Below are 13,798 nucleotides of genomic sequence, written 5' to 3'. Positions count from 1 at the left end.
ATAATGCAATCACCGATACATTGATAATACAATCTATATTGCATAAATTATATCTATACATATTATTAATTCTCTGCAGAATTTCACTATTAGATACACAGGAACTCCTCCAGTAGTCGTGATCGTCTAATGTTAGATGACTCTGAATCATTGAGAGATTGTTTTTCAAAAGGTTTTTAAACTCCAAAAAATCTGAAAACATTGTGGCACACAATTCTTTCAACTGAGCAATTCTCTCACCTTAAATTATATGTTTGTTCTTAATTTCTATTATGATTATTATAATGGAAATAATTCTTTATTTACATTACATATCGAAATGTAAAGCTAAAGATAGCAAAAAAAAACCGTGATCGTCTTATTTTGGCAAAGCAGCTTTGATTTTCACTCTTTGATCGATAAGTTGTCACTTATCGACGATTTTTATTTAGGAAAGAAAGTCAATTGCTTCCGATTATTATCTATCGAATAATTCAAAGCTGAATATTCGTATGGGTTTTTAAATTCCGACGGTGTCTGCGAAAGATTGAGTTTCTTTAAAAAAAATTCGAACATTTTATTCAGCACGATTAAGGATAACGTATGCATGCACACGAGAAAATAAAGTATCCTTTCGTTCATTACAAATTCGTCCCGCGATCCGATTAATGTCTCGTACTTTCATTTTGACGTCTGATTAAGTCGGTGCGTTATTTCTCCTGACTACCTTCCGAGTCGATGGCTATAGGAAGAAGCCGGCGGGCGGAAAGAGACGGAAAATTGGATGGGGAGAAACTGCGGAACTCGTTACATTTACTGACACGAAGTGCCGGGCTAGTAACACGAATGTTGTTGGAAACTTCGAAAGTTCCTGGAATGTTTTGCGCTATTTCTACATAGGTAGTTACATAATTCTCGCAGTTTGATGCACATTCGCGCGTCTTGCGTAGCTCTGCCCGCGCGTTTTCCCTCCCCGAAGTTTTTATCCTTCATGCGCCATACATTAAGCTGTAAATCCGATAGCGGGCGAGCGCGTGTCGGTTGTGCTCTTATCTCGCCGCTAATCGCTCCTGGGTAGCCGTATACGTTTTTAGCGACCCCGTAACATTATTATTTTCTAATTTTAACCGTCCGCTGGTCAAATTAGAAGGTTAATTGGATCAGTCGATTCTCACTCCCGGTTTTCACAGCTGCACAGAAAAAAAAATTACTCTTAAATTGAAACTTATGTATTCAAATTAATGCAATCATTGTTTCATATATAAGCAATGTATAATCTTCTTAGAAGAATTGGAAAATCCTGAATTTTAAAATATTATAGTCTTATTTCAGTACTGTAAGTGTTATTTCAAGAATATAATATAATTATTTTGATAATTTTATTCTAAGAAAATTATAATCTTTGATTTGAACACGTAGTATTTTCTATCCAACATTTTTCGCTTTTTTTCAAGAAAATTATTCTTAAATAACAAGAATATTATTTTCTTGGTTAAATTATATAAAATTAATTAAAAAATAAATCTTTATTTGAGTAAAATCTCATTTCAAAATTTCCGTTTTGAAACTAAAGATATTGTCAAAACAATAATATTCTTTTGTCCTGTATATTCGATACAAGTTAAAATGATCTGTTTTAATAGAACGGATGCAGCTTTTTTGAAAATGCAATATAAAAGTTTGATGTTTTTATTGTTGGGACCGTTCCTTTAAAAATGCACGCCACGTTAAATATTACAAATGTGTTAAATACGATCGGGTCCGCAAGCGGAAGTGTTCAGAGTTTCATTTTTACTTTAATGGCTCGAGCTCTATTCTTCCAATATAATACAAAAAATCAATATGTAGAGCACATAAAAGCTTTTATTAGATCTATAAATAAGTATCGCGATAAATGTCCTGGACGTTGTTTCTCTGATATTAATAGCTCTCGCTATTGATCCGGAGCCTTTTTTCTCCGTACGAACGTTGCTCCCCGTTGCTACCGATCCACCGAATATGCGGTGCGGCGGATGCATGCTGCGGATCGATCGTGAGATATGATTTTACGAGGGCGAGCCGGGAGCCCGCTGGCTCGCCCAGTAGCATTCGAACACAGTCGCGGATCGTAATTCGAATCGGACGTCGTATCAGCCCGGAGCGGTATTCCAATCCGCAAACCGAGGTACGTGCAAGAACGCCAAGGACGATGGCAGCTGAATCCTCCCCCGCGTTCGCTCGCCGTACCCAGACATCGAAATCAGCTTACGCCTACGCCAACAAATCGGGCTTTGTAGATTGGAGCGGCGAAAGAGTGCGCGATGTCGCAATTTACAACGGGCTCGTAGGGGATATTTGCGCGACGACAGGCCGGTATTCCCCGCGGTATTCCGTCGCCCACAGACCGGTATACTCGATGATTGCTCGCACGAGATTCAGAAATCGCAGATTCTATCCGAAGGAATCTCGAACTGTCTGATATATTTAGGAGTGCTTTAAAATAGCCAGCTATGTGTTATCTAACTTTCGTTGCCTCTATCACGGGCTTTGCTTGAATATAGCTGGCTCATAGGACGATTTATGGGACCTCGTTACGTATCGGCTTTGCTTCCGCTTTCGCGTTCTATTGGGCTCCGAGTGTGGTTTATAACGAGAAAATCTGAGCTCGCAGTTCCATCGCGGTGATTTCTAAAAATCGAGCTCGTGGCGAGCGTTTTGCGAAATTTTCATGGTTATCGCCGCGATGGAGAGCAGTTCCGCCGGCGTTCTAGAGGTGTTCACGTGGAAAGCAGGAGGAAGCTGCGAGACGAAGAGCTAGAGTTTCCTGGAACGATATCCGCGCCGGCATCGATCGTGCCAATTGTTGTATTCTAGATAGCTTACAATAGAAACTAAGTTGAACCAATACCAGTGCTCGATTATATGTACAATTAGCATTCCTACAATGAAATTACCTATTGTTATTCATCCGAATTTTTTGAAGGGCTAATTAACAACGGAGAAGAATAGTAAAAGGAATATACAGAAAAGAAGAGAATATTAATAAAAAAAACGGAGAAGAGGAAAAAAAACCGGCAGGATAAAAGGAAGGGAAAAATGAACGAAGATTCGGAAAAGGGAAGGGCTTGACGTTACGGGGCGAACGAAAAGTGGAAAAGCGGATGAAAACGACGAAGCGCGTTGAGATTTATTGAGAAATCGAAAAGTTCCCGGCGACGACGCCCGTGGCGACAAAATCAATGGTGGTGGTTGCCGACGTCATCGTCGCCGTTGTCGCCGCCGCCGCCGTCGTTGTGGCTGGCATAACGTCGCCCCGTTGGAAATGCCATATAAAATCCGAACCTAAAGGAGATAACACCCCGCGAAAGGGATTCACCGAGATTAACCTTCCGGACAGATAAGGATTTCGAGTCGGCCGATAGAGCTATCCTCCACGCCAACGTCCATTCGTCTTGGACACAACTGGTATCAGTTTCCGAGACAGTGTCCGTATCACCGGGCTGGTTGTTGATGGCCGTGCGTCCGCGCAAGAAATCGGGAGATCGTTAATGATGGTAGTCAGACCGCAAGATAATTGGTCGGTCGGAGTCGCCGATATACGTCGCCAGGAGGTGCGGCGAGAATTAATGGGACTCGCAAACGAACCCGAGAGTAAAGACGTATTTGACTGTCGGGCGATCGATCTTCGGGTTATCGCTCCGGCCGGATCGCCGGCCGTTCGGATGCGCCGCCGCCGTCGCGGGAATCGGTAAGAAGTTCGGAAACATCCGGGGTGACATCGGAAACGCGCGCCGGCGAATAATATGCTGTCGAGAGGATCGCGTCGAGGGAAGGACGGCGATACGACGGAACCATCGTCGCCATGAATTCTTTATCGCACATGTGCGGACATAAATAATAGACAGTGACATTTGCAACCGCGCCCGGCGATCATGCCGATCTTTTTGCTTATTTAAAACGTCCACATATGCGCCGTATATTCTGCAAAATGGTTTTTTATAAAATGTTGTTATGAAATAATTCATGGAACTTTGCGAGCTTTCTGCAATAATACCTTCCGCATTTTATTTATTAATTAAAAAAGTGACGCAGCAGTGGACCATTTTATATAACGGGCAACTCTCTCTTTTTCTCTGATGTCAGCACAAAAAAAAAAAGCTCGAACCTCGTTTCTGAGGCTTCTTACCTCAAGGGGAAAAATGCGGATATCGATAAAATCGTCTTTTCCGGTCAGTCTTCAATATCCGGAATACAGCGAACGCTACTTCCTCGAAAATGTTCAGATTAAACCTTCTTAATTATCGACGACGTCGATCGATCGCCGGGCCATTAATAACATTAGATGCGGTTTGCGATAAGTCAGTCGAGAGATCGGCCTTTTTTTTCCCCCTGCCTTCTCGATAGGACGGTAACGACCGTTAAGACGTTGCTGCAATTAATCTTGGCGCTCTCGCACGGCAACATTCTAATTTCATGGGAAAAACGTGGTCCCCGGACGGAGCATGCGGACGGATAACTGGCCCGTGCAAAATCGTACGTTGTAAATTTGTATTAGATGTGTAACCCGGCATTTGAAATTGTAATTAGTCTTGTTCGAGAGGAAGAGGGAAGGTTCCCCGTACGTGCGGACAGCACGAGTCTATTAGTCGATTGCCGTTTCGAACTTGCGCTTTTCCGATGCGAGCGTCGCGACGGAAGCCAACGGAAAATCTGGCAGCATTCTTTTCGCCTTACGATTTCCAGAGGCAATATTAACATTGTAGAGCGGAGCCAGACGACGACGAGGGCAATGTTGATTACAATGCAGCCGCGGTGCGATACCTGCTCGTGATTGGTTAAACGCGCAGAAATATGGAGAACTGTGCCTCCGTACTGGAAGCCAGTGGTTGAAGTTGCTTTCGCTATCGATCGCGCGCGGAAACTAGCACAGCATTTGATCAATATGAGCCACTACTCTCCGCGTCGCTCCCTGACAAATTCGACCGCCGTTTTTATTATTACTGCGAACGTGCGGAGAAGCACGAAAGGCGCTTGACTGGCGGCCGAATTCGCCGGTTCGTTTATCTTATAGTTTGAACGAGTATGACGTTGGTACATGGCGATACGCGAGAGCGGCTATGTTCCATTACTTTTATAAAGTTTTACCGAAGTTTGGGAAATTGCGCGGAAGTAGAGAATATTCTCTCCCCCTCCTCCCCCCCTCCCTTCCCGCGCCCTATGAAACGCAAAGTTAAAATTATAAGCGTAACATCTGCCCACGTAACATGCTCAGGGGACGGGAAAATGATAGTGCTGTTATAAACTTGATTCAGCAAGTATATAATAGTATAATGGACTTTTAATTAACTAAAACGCCGGGCGGAGGGGATTTTTCGTTATTTTCGTTAATCAATTCTCCCATGCGCGATGATAAGTTTTCGGAATCTCGTGTGTGCGTCTCGCTGCTGAACGATCGTGCCGCGACATCGCGGTCAAACGCTGGCGAATAACGCGAGAGCGCACCCGACGTCCGGACGTACGAGCGAACGAGCGCAATATGCGATCCCGCGGAGACGTTGCTAAATGACTCGACGCACCAGGCGCGGACGGATGATGGATGAGGACGCGCCCGGGGGTTTCTTCGCCGCCCGGTAACTCGGAAAAACGACGCCGCCCTTACGCGCGGAATCCAATAAAACGAATTGGCGCGCTGCTCGTACCCGTACAACTTCGATCGGGACGGAAATAAAGGATCTAGATAAAAGCGCCTTTGACGAGCGGTAAAGCCGGGCCCGCGCGCGGGAGCGAGCGAGCCGGGGGCCAGTCCTGCACCACCGAGACGGCCGACCATCATTTTTACCACCGGCTATATATCCCCCGACGATCACCGAAGCGTCGAGTCGAGTTGTCGATTTCTAAGCTTTCGTGCTTCCGATGCTACTTGAAACTGATACTGAAGGGGGATACTGAGGGGTCGCTTATAATTTCGATATTATTGGACGGTCCAGTCCGATGACACTTTATCGTTTCCGTTTGACAGATAATACAGAGTGTAAGGGTGAAATATTTGGAGCGGACGCAGAATTTTGTGGGAAAAAGGTTACAGACATATGCGTTTAAAGGCACTCCGTTTATTTTCATTTAAAAAGAACACGAAATTAAGTGCGACAAAACGTCGTAGTGTTTATCAGACGGTTAATGCAAAGCTCCACCGGCGTAGCTCTCTTTTATCGTAATAGTCTTGAAATGATATGTATTGCGGATTTAACAATAACGCGTGCATTGTTTCGATCCTGCATTGAATCCAATAATCACTTTCTCATTATAAACGATAGAAACCGACGCGAATACAATGCCATTATATCCTGCAATATTTTGTGCAATAATTACATAATATATCCTATGAGTTACATATTATTACAGGGTATCATAATATTATGCTTTAATGTTGCCAAATTGACGAGCGTTTCGCATCGGTATGCGATAATTACGCGCGGCGTAAGAAAGAAAAGCGTGTCCGCGGAGTCCAATATTTTTCCGTGTGTATTTTATATACCTCGGGGGATGTGTCCGTTAAATACATCAACGGTTGCCAGTTGATTTCCTCGCGCGTCTCCCGACTTCTATATTGACGCGCCTGTCGATAAAACGAAATGATTTCTTGCTCAAGGAATATATCGCGTTCCAATTCGACGGCGGCGCGCGACAGCGGGCACGTACGAGGCGGCGGCATTGTTGTGCCCGCGTAGAATCGCGAAGAATTTCTTAAGCCATCGCGGGGATTTTGTGCGCATCGCGGCGCGACGTGGCGTGGCGTGCAGCGAGTGCAAGCCGCAGGAACACAATCAACGACGTCCATTTCCGCGAATTAGATTTCCGTCTACGTCAACAAGCCCGCTTTTGTTTCGCCGCGCATGAAAGAACACGTCGGCGAAAAGTAGAAGAGGAAATGGCGCGCGCGCGCGCAATCGCCGAACGCGCCTGGCGAAACCTGGAGAGCAATTCTCTTGACAATTTGGCCTGGCGGTTCGCCAGCCGAGACCAGTCGATTCAACTAATCTAAGTTGCTTAGCACGACTTCGTTCGATTCGCCTCGCCACACTGCCGCCGCCAGCATCACCCTCGAAGACTTCGGCTTAGCCCCCCCCCCCCCGTGTGTCGGAGCCACCCTCCTCTCAACCGACAGGCGTCGACCACGTTCTCCTCTCGCGTGGGTGTCGAGGGGGTGCGTACGAGGAGTGTCGGTTTTTGAAGTGTTTCCCGTTTAACTACACGCGTATCCGGCGTTTATCGCGTGTCAGTTGGGAATACATTTCCTTTTTTAAATCCCGAAGAAAGGGATACAGGACAGTTACAACGGGACAATGGCACAGTCCGTTTTGTAAAAGAATATGTTTGTTAAATGTCTCGACTCTACTCTACGTTCCCCGTAGGTTTCTGCAGAAAGCTTTACGCCTCTGACCGCCGACCTCTCTTACAAATAGAATAAGTTTGCAACCTCGAATCTACGGGGGGCAACCGTAACTCGCCCGAGAACGTCGTTTCTTACGACATAATTGGTTACCGCGCGGAATTGGTTTCGTACCTCGTTCGTCAGAATCCAAGGGAACTTTACAGCGCCCTCGCGACGACGGGCATGACCCGATTTCAGACATACGCCTGCTAATTTCTCGTCCGAGTCAGCGCGGTTTCGAAATCGGCGGAGCACGATGCGGGGGAGGGGGGCAGGGGAAGTTTTAGTAGCGATTATACGTGTAATCCAGGTGCTCTTTGGCATGTTATAAATTAACCCGTTTCTCGTTAAGTGTTAATTAAATGAAAGAAATTAAATAGACGAAAGCACATTCCGTGCCTATACCGCAACAATTCCAATATGCATATGAAAAGATAAAATTGTCATGTTGCGTTTCAATTTGCCGTTTAACTTGGAGCGCTCTTGATACCGGATCTTTCCGGTATAATTAGAGAGATCGCAAGAGTTAGCGCCGTATCGGACTCCCGCAATTTGCACACTCGAGCCCGGAATTTCTGGCCGCTCTCCGCGACGACGCCGGCGCCGCCGCCGTCCCTTTATACGCGTATGCTTCTGGTATTGGGTGGATAGAGCGGATAGAGCGAGCGAGCGAACGGTGGGATGCTCCCAACTATAACTTGATATCTCTTCGTCCCGCAGCGCCGTTATCACTGGGGATGTACACGTACCGTCGAGGGGAGTAAGACTACCTTCCCTCGTGCTAACTGCTTGACAAACTAAGTTAACGTTTCTTACGATGTAATTGGCTCCACGCGGCAGCGGAGAATCGCATACCTCGGCGTCGCCGCACCGGCGAGCATGAGGGACGGGAGATAGAGGAGATGGTGGAAATCACGAAACGGCGAAATCGTCCCCGTGACGCCGGCGTCGATGCCAAGAGAAATTCCCGTGGTGCAAAACGACGTGGTAAAAGGAGGAGGAGGAGGAAGAGGAGGTGGAGGAGCAGAGCTGGGGGGAGAATCGCGAAAGGGCGAAAGCGCGTGCGGTAAATTGGACGTTCATTTGCGCGGGCGATACATGCGAGGAGACGACGGGAGAGAGGGATAATTACGGGGAACGAGAATGCGCACGTGTTAACGATTGGAAGGCGAGAAATCACGATCGAGACGATTGCGACTCAGTTTTAAATCGCTTCGCGAGGAGACTCGAAACGCGTCTCGCTATATAATCCTTTCGAGTGGCAATACGTTACTATGACTTACGATACACGATTTCCCTCTATCGTATCTCGATACGATTTAAATCTAAATATAATCTTACTGGAAGAAAAGGAGATTACAGTGCTGTTACGAATTATCATTATATATATATATATATATATATATATATATATATATATATATATATATATAGGTTAGTTTTCTATTTTTGTAGACATATTTTATATTTTGTGTTCTTTACACGATACAAATTGTTTTATCTCGAATTCTCGATTTTCAATTTCTCACGCTCACCCTTCTTTTTTGCGGAAGGCGTTATTTTTATGGCGCACAGTGGAAAATATCATCGAGTCGAGCGGACTTCGTTAAACGAAATAGCCCGCTTGAACATACACTCTAAATGTAAGTTCGTACAACTCACTCAGTTCGAAGGGACTTCGCGCGAGGCTTTGCGATCGTATCTTCTTACAGTTCATGGAAGTACGACAGTCCGGCTTCATCGTCGTCGGATCGTCCATCAAAGTTCCAACCAAGTTTGCGTCCGCGTCACAATATTGTCGTCCTTTCTCTCCATTTCGCTTCTCTCTCTCTCTCTCTCTTTATCTATCTATCTATCTCTCTCAATTCTTCCCTCCCTGACGAGGGAGAAAATCGTCCTAGGGAGATCTACTACGGTAAACCAGTGCGATTCTATTCTCTCCCTTTGTCCCCCCTTTCTTGCTCCTCTACCCTTCCGTCTCTTCGTCGAACTACTTTTTTTGTTTTACCTCAACTTCTCCATCATCACCCGTTTTTATCCTTCCCCTCGCACCCCGATCTTTTTTTTTTTTCCTTCATCTATAACGCTTCGGCGATAATAACCGGCGAACCAATGGCGCAAATCTTCAATCTCGTCTGGCAAATGGCCGATCTCGAGGCGTGCGCCTTGCCAGACGGGACAAAAGAAGAAGAGGTCCTCCCTCACATATATGTCCATAGCCGTGAGCCGCGGAAATTTTTCGCTGGATAAGACGTCATTGTTTGTCCGCATGCGAGCTCCTCCTGCGCGTATGTTTTTTTTTCCTTTGTTTTTTTTCCCCTGCGCATTTTGCCGTTTCTCGTTTTTCCCTCGAATGCGTTCGACGTCGTTGTACCCATCGTTTGCTCACCGCTCCGCGTTCTGGCAGGAATCTGCGCGGGGAGAAGAGAGATTTATAAGCGATGACACGTGAAAGTGGTCCATTTGCATCTCGCAAGCCGCTGAACGTGGCAGCGTTATCGATTGCGCGTGAGGTATTTTCCTCGATTTTTAAGATTTCCCGGCGTGTGCTATTTCATACCGCGACCTTATAGAAAGTTCGCACTGGACAAATTGAGGCTCTTCTTGAACGAATAATGTCCGTGTCATATTAGGCAGCTTTCGAGAGAAGAAATTCCGGGGTTTTTCAAAGAACGGTAGATCGTCACGACTTGGAAAAATAGATTACGTAGATCTTTATTCTACAGATTTTATCCTTATTCACTTCTGCACGTGGCAATATGTAAAAGGTATTTCGTAATATTTCAAATATGTTTTGGTTTAGAAAACCGAAATATTACGAAACCCGCAGAAAAGTTACGGGAAAAAAAAAACCATCACGGTGAAACGTTATTTCATTATTCAGCGAAGTTTGCGTTACGACGAGGGTTTATTTAGACACTCTCTTCACCCTCACGAATTCCTCCAGTTCTCCGTTTCCAATTTCTCGCGTCGTCTTCGACAATATCATCGTAATCGCGTCGCGCCAATATTGCAATCCCTTAGGTTCGAGGAATACAATTTGTGCGATCAATAAGGAAACCGTCAAAGCGGAAACTCTCCCTGCGCTGCGAAGCTGGCTTTAAAACGACAAGGATGTTCCGTGGGAAGAAACAATGTTGTTGGATGGTCTTATCTCTCGCTTTCCGTCTTTCTCGTCTCCCTTTTCTTCCTTCTCAACCTGTTATTCTTTGTCTTCTAAACATACGGCGCTGCAGGTAAACGTTGAACCAACATTGTAAATCTCCGGTGTTGTTTGGAAGCCGACTAGATCCTAGAATCCACCTGTATTGTCACGTAAAACGAGAGGAAAAAGATGTCGAGCGTTTAAAATGTCGGGTGTATCGGAACGGTTGAAATATCTGGTGAAATAGATGAAGCTTCAGCGATTTCCTGATGTGCGCCTTTAACCGGTATTCGATGGATGCAAATATTCTGCATAGCACTTTTTTAACATCTCCTTTTTACCTATCTTTTGCGATGGATGAATTAGTCGAAAGTACTTACGAGATGAAATTAGATGTTTTTTTTTTTTAATATCAACGTTATTTAATGTTACGAGAAAAATTTAATTTAATTTAAAATTGTTAACAGAACTCGAACTCGGATCACAAGTAATTATAAACTGACAACGTATTGCACTGAAGATGGCTTAAAGTAAGCCGAAACGTTTGCGACCTATGTCCAAACCAAAAGAATTGTTTAATCAGAAAAATACATTTTTGATACACACCAATTACAGCATTGAGCCCCCACAACCCATTACACTAAGGATTTTATTTCAATTTAAAATTATATTATTCATGAACGAAATTATTACTGCGTATATGCAACTGCAACTTATAAGGACATTTTTGCATTAATTTCTATTTGCATTACACCATGCTGCTCCTCTTGTCCTTTTATTTCTTTCTTCGTCTTTATAATATAGCATTTTTACAATTTTATTTTGATATAACGTGAATTCCGCACAGATCTCTCTAATCTTGGTCATTTTATTTCATTTTGTTTGTTATACAGCGATGGAAGATATGTCTTAATTTTCATGTTCATTTATGATGCATAATGCTGGGGGAAAAGTAGAATATGCAATGGTAATAACTTGTCGCGAGTTGCGGTTTAAACTCGTTGTGCTCTTCGAAAGCCATAAAAATTTTATCCGCACAAATATTACGACAGCGAGATCAGCTCTCTGAAATGAAATTAGCTTTCCATTTCCAAGTTCCACCTTCAGTCCCCTCCCCCGCGCTTGTAGTTCTTGCAAATGTTATCTCAAATTTTAATTGAACCTTATTATCGTCTTAATTATTTGCTGCATTAGTTAGTAAGAAAATAATTTATGTCGCGCTTCAGATGTCAGAATTAGTTACTTGGAAAACGATCCCTGTCAGACTTTGAATATTTTATTCAGACACTTTCTCTTTCTCTGGATATACATTTCAGAGATATATTATATATATATAGATATATTATATATTATATATTCACAGTGATATAATATATATATATATATATATATATACATATATATATAATGTTTGCTTTAATTACTAAAAGATTATTCACGCTTTTGACGTTTCCGGTATTAGATATTTACACACGATATCTCCAAGTGAGGTAAAATATGGAACGTATATTTTGATATCGCCCTGCATCGTCAAAGCTGCAAATCTAACGTCTACTCGAAATCGATCAAACGTTTATAAGTTGCGAGAACGACTAAAAAGATTTTTAAATTCCGCGGTGAAAGCAACGTCGGTGAAAGCGCTGCGCGATATAACAAGTTGCAGTAACCGTCGGTAGCCATGACAAAAAAAGTAAACTTGATATGAAAAAGCTCGCGGTACCCAAATAAAATTGTTCGCCTGTAATCGAGTCCTTGAGAGGAAAAGCTGCGTCGTGAAAAACCTCGAACGTCAATATTCGCCGGTTGTGCATACGTTGCGTTTTTCCTTGCACAAAACTGCCTACGTAGAAAATCTTTCCGGGAAGCCGTTCACAGAAAAATATTATAAACGATTGATATCATGCTTAATTAAATCCCTATTTGATTTTAATTTTGGGATATTTTTTTGTGCTAAAAAAATTTCAATATACATATCTCAAGATATTAAATATTTTAAGAGGGATAATATTCTCGAATTTCTAACAAAAAAAGAACCCAGTACCAAAATCGTCAAAGAATTCACGCGTTTACATACGTAGAAATATACATACGTTGAATATCCTCATTTTTACACAAACCGAATACGCATATCCATTAAAATCCCACGCGATTCACCGTCCTACCGCGCGAGCGCGAGCTTTTTCGCGGAGAATCGCAAAAGTCATCGTCGCAAATGCGTTGCTACGTAAAAAGCTCGAGTGTCGCGCTGCTGGCTGGTACTTTTCGTCGCGGCGTTGCGAGACGACGGTGACGAATTCACGGTGACGGGGATACGACGCGTCAGCGGGATTCGCGGGAGGGTGAGAAGAGACGACGAGAGAGGAAGAGAGAGAGAGAGAGAGAGTGAGCGGAGGCGGCGCGGCGGGCAGCGCGTGCACCACGAGAGAATACGGGCGAATTTAATTTCTACGTAACATTACACCTTAGGAGCCTTATACCAGCGCCATTGTGCGCCTCCGGGGGCGGCCGCGGAGAGACACTCGATCGCAGGACTCCATTTGCGGTTTAGCATAATGGAAACCCAACGCGCCCCGGGGGCCGTCCGCGTCCCCCTGTCCCCCGGCGTCTCGTCCCGTCTCGCCCACGCCTTCTGGGTCTACTTCGTTCTCGTATTCTCTTGCTGTTTGCGACCGACGTAAGAATGGGCGAAAAATAAGTAAACCGAGGAAACACGGTGGGAAAGATAACCCGGTGTGTTCTCTTGTCGTCGTCGTCGTCGTCGTCGTCGTCGTACCATTCAACGTCAAACACGGGCCGCTGGCCATTTCCGAGCGAAAGAAGAAGAACGGATCGTTTTCACTTATTCGCGCGCGCGCGCAAGTTGATGTCTATTCAAAATGCGACTTCGCATGCAGACGTTCGCGGTAGTAAAAAAAAGAGTAGATCCGTCCACGTCTGGATATATCTCAGATGTTTTATCGATTAGCCATTATCACGCCCTCGCGTATATAGCGTAAAAATGCCACGCGTTCAGTCACGGGACGCCCCCTTTTTTACCGCTAAGCTACCAACAACGCTAATGACACCGGTCGTTCCAGTTCCGAGATATATTTATCACAAAACGTGTAACGAGTGTCAGAAATGTCCTCGAAATCACCGCGCGGCAAATGCGCGTCTGCCGTCGCCGTCCCGATGGCCTGTCATTCGTCTGAACGGGGGAGAAGCGCCCTTTGCCGCGAGGAAACGCTCGTTTTCGTTGACGGAAACCACACCAACGAGCCCGT

At 44.5% G+C, this 13,798-nt stretch overlaps 1 protein-coding gene across 3 annotated transcripts in view; it reads left to right on the top strand.

Annotated features, from left to right (window-relative positions):
- Positions 1-13,798, top strand: part of LOC105838703 — a 290,257-nt gene that overhangs the window by 128,325 nt on the left and 148,134 nt on the right. The gene's annotated exons all lie outside the window — the stretch shown is intronic.

The sequence above is a fragment of the Monomorium pharaonis genome, chromosome 9 (genome assembly GCF_013373865.1).
Source record: "Monomorium pharaonis isolate MP-MQ-018 chromosome 9, ASM1337386v2, whole genome shotgun sequence".
NCBI classification, from domain to species: domain Eukaryota; kingdom Metazoa; phylum Arthropoda; class Insecta; order Hymenoptera; family Formicidae; genus Monomorium; species Monomorium pharaonis.
Note: the sequence above shows the minus strand (reverse complement) of the source record. Positions and strands in the feature narration are given on the sequence as shown.